General features: G+C 50.2%; 1 protein-coding gene across 2 annotated transcripts in view; it reads left to right on the forward strand.

Moving 5' to 3' along the window:
• The first annotated feature begins 1,438 nt into the window (after positions 1 to 1,438).
• Positions 1,439 to 2,883, forward strand: part of Cdkl5 (cyclin dependent kinase like 5) — a 195,819-nt gene continuing 194,374 nt past the window's right edge. The window contains exon 1 of one of the 2 annotated variants that reach the window (XM_026784762.1): positions 1,439 to 1,533. The gene's annotated coding sequence lies outside the window, so the exon portion shown is untranslated. The remainder of the gene's footprint in view (positions 1,534 to 2,883) is intronic. The other variant, XM_013350568.2, reaches the window with a different exon arrangement.

Below are 2,883 nucleotides of genomic sequence, written 5' to 3' on the forward strand. Positions count from 1 at the left end.
AGAAAGTAGATGCCTTCAATTGCTTATGAAATATTCACCATGCTATGAAAAAGAAAATCTTATTGACTTGGAATCGAGTGGATAAATCCATTACATAGCTACCTGTCATTACCAGATTCAAGACAAGAGTAGATTAAATAGATTTTATCCAAGATATCTATTTCCTGTTACAAACTGCTATTTCTTATTTGGTGGCATCTCCGACCTCATACACTATCTATTTTCTGTCCCTTCCTAAACCCCAGAAAACCCTTATCCTTACTCTCTTCTTTTAAAAAGTGTTTCAGAATCATCATGCAGCTTTCCATAGATTTGTCTGCAATGTCTTTAACAAAATCATTTCTTCTTTTTTTATTTTTTTTAAAGTGCGCTGGGACTATATCTGTATCTCATCCCCTATTCATTCTCATTGAAAACCTGATCCACAGTGGTTATTAAGATTTTTATATTTCTACTGGCCCGACAATGACTTCATTGCTTTTTTTTTTTTTTTTTTTTTTTTTTTTTTTTTTTTACCAGCTGGGGAATCTTGTAAAGCAGAGCATCGGACCGGAGTAGAGTTGTGGGTTGATGCCGCAGCCGCTGCCGCCGCGGTTTGCACACGTCCAGCTGCTGTGTAAGGAATCCTCTTGCTGCCAGTTCTTTGCTCTTAAAGTCACCCCAGGGGATCGCAGGCTGCTAGATGAACGTGCATAAGAATGTGTTTGCGCGCGCGTGCACGCACGGCTGCAACAGTTAGGGAGCAGCAATAGACTCTGTTATCATTTTTTTTCTAAACCAAGGACCGAGATGAGCCAACCCTTCGTCCTTTATTTTCAAGCAGTGCCGGGCTCCCGCCCGAAATATGCTCCCCGCCCTCCGCCCACTCCGCGCACGGGTCTCCAGGGAGGGAGGCGAGGATAACTGCGCTGCAGGCAGGATTCCCCCTTTCTTTTCCCACCGCAGTGACAGGTGGATTCCCGGGCCTCTTCACCCCGCCTCAACCCTCGCATCCACCCCTCTCTGTCACGATTCCGGCCCCCTCCATTCCTCCCTCACTTCCCCCTCGCCAAGTAAACTCCCAGCTCGAGCACCGCCCCTTCCATCCTCGCAGCCCAGGTTGCAATAGCCTGGCTGAGCAACCAAACCTGGTGCGCCAGGAGGAGCGTCGCGAGCGCGCATAAGCGCGTTCCTGTAGCAGAGAGCAAGTACAAGAAACCCGTGTTCTAGGATTTCGGGGATTCAAGAACGAGCAGCGTGGGCGGGGCGCGCGAGCCCGAATCCGAGCACGAGCGCTTTCTCTTCATTGGCGCCTATCAGAAGTAGGCGGGGCCAAGGCGGGACCTAGCGGGACGAGAGGTACTTGTCCATTGGTTCGAATGGGCAGACCGGGAGTGGTAAACAGCAAATTAGGCTGCGCGTTTGCTCCGGCAAGAGGGCGGGGCCGGAGGTTTCGATTACTTGTCTCTGCCGCTAGGGAAGGTAAAGCGGTGACGGCTGCCGCGGGAGTGGAGGCTTCCCTAGTTCCCCAAGAGAGGTGGGAGACTCGGCACGGTGAGTAGTTGCGTCCGCCCGTCAGGTCGTCTCACATTGGCGGTGTGTCCACCAGTTTGTCCTTAGAGAGAACTCAGTTGGTCCACTCAAGAGAGTGACAGAAGGGGCACCGGCACTGGTCCCTCCACAACGGGGCGACGAGCCGAGGGCGTCCCACGCTGGAGTCTCTCTAGACGACCCACCACGCGTCTCTAGGGGCTTCCCGGTAGGGCTGGGACTGCGATTTTTGGAGCTGGGAGACAGAGGGGCTATGCTAGAGGGACAGTGAGTCGAGGCTGGACCCGGCGGGGCTCCCCTCTGCTGCAGGTCTGCGGTGTCCCCACCCCACTATTCCCGTGGCCACGGCTCTCCAGGGCTTGCAACGAGGGGAAACCCTTTTGCGCTAGCACTGAAAAGAGCTCCAAACCCCCGCCCAAGTTCCTAAAGAGCCCGGACCCGCCAGCAGCTGCGACTCAGAACCCCGGTCCTTCTGACCTTGGCCGCCTGGGAGGGTGGGCGAGCGCCCTGCCTGCAGCCCCGCAGGTTTCCGGCACCTTCCACGGGACAAGTTTTTTCAGGCATTGCTGTGAAGTTCACGGCTGGCGTGCTGGCAGGGAAGCAGAAATTGACCCCTTCTGAGACCTTCCTACCCTTTGGACCTTCATAGAAATTGAATCCTGGGGTTTGGAACCGTCTGCCAAAATGAACAGGTCTTTCTCAAATTGACCCGGTTTTTTTTTTCTTTTTCTTTTCTTCTTTCTTTTCTTTTTCTCCTCTCTCTCTCTCTCTCTCTCTCTCTCTCTCTCTCTCTCTCTCTCTCTCTCTCTCTCTCTCTCTCCCTCTCTCTCTCTCTCTCTTCCTCCTCCTCCTCCTCCTTTTTTTGTGCCCACGTTGGGGTAAAAAATAACCTGGGCAGATTTCAGTGTTAAAGCAGATCTTTCTTGAGGGTTTTGTTTTTTCGCTTCACTTGAGTGGTATGGCACAGATGCTTGAATAAGAAAAGCCTGACCTTAGTATCTCTCCAGACAGACTAGAAGGATGCTGTGATATTTAAATAGTTGCAGATCAATATTCTGTTAACACAATTTATTTTTAATTGGCTGAAATTTAAGCTGATTTTAGAAAGTATTGACACAGAATAATTTCTTTCCGCGCATCTGATTTAGGCTTGTTTGAATGTAATGGTTATGTAGGCAATATAAAAGATTACACAAATTAATTTGTCTGAGAGCATTTGAGTGAAAACAGGAGGCATAAATATGTATAGGATATAGGATTAGGGTTTTAGGTAACATCTGCTGGAACACTTCCAGCTAATTTCTTTCTTGCTGTAGGGTTACAAAGAGGGAGAGGGAGAGGGAGAGGGAGAGG

This window comes from Microtus ochrogaster, chromosome X (assembly GCF_000317375.1).
Source record: "Microtus ochrogaster isolate Prairie Vole_2 chromosome X, MicOch1.0, whole genome shotgun sequence".
Classification (NCBI taxonomy): domain Eukaryota; kingdom Metazoa; phylum Chordata; class Mammalia; order Rodentia; family Cricetidae; genus Microtus; species Microtus ochrogaster.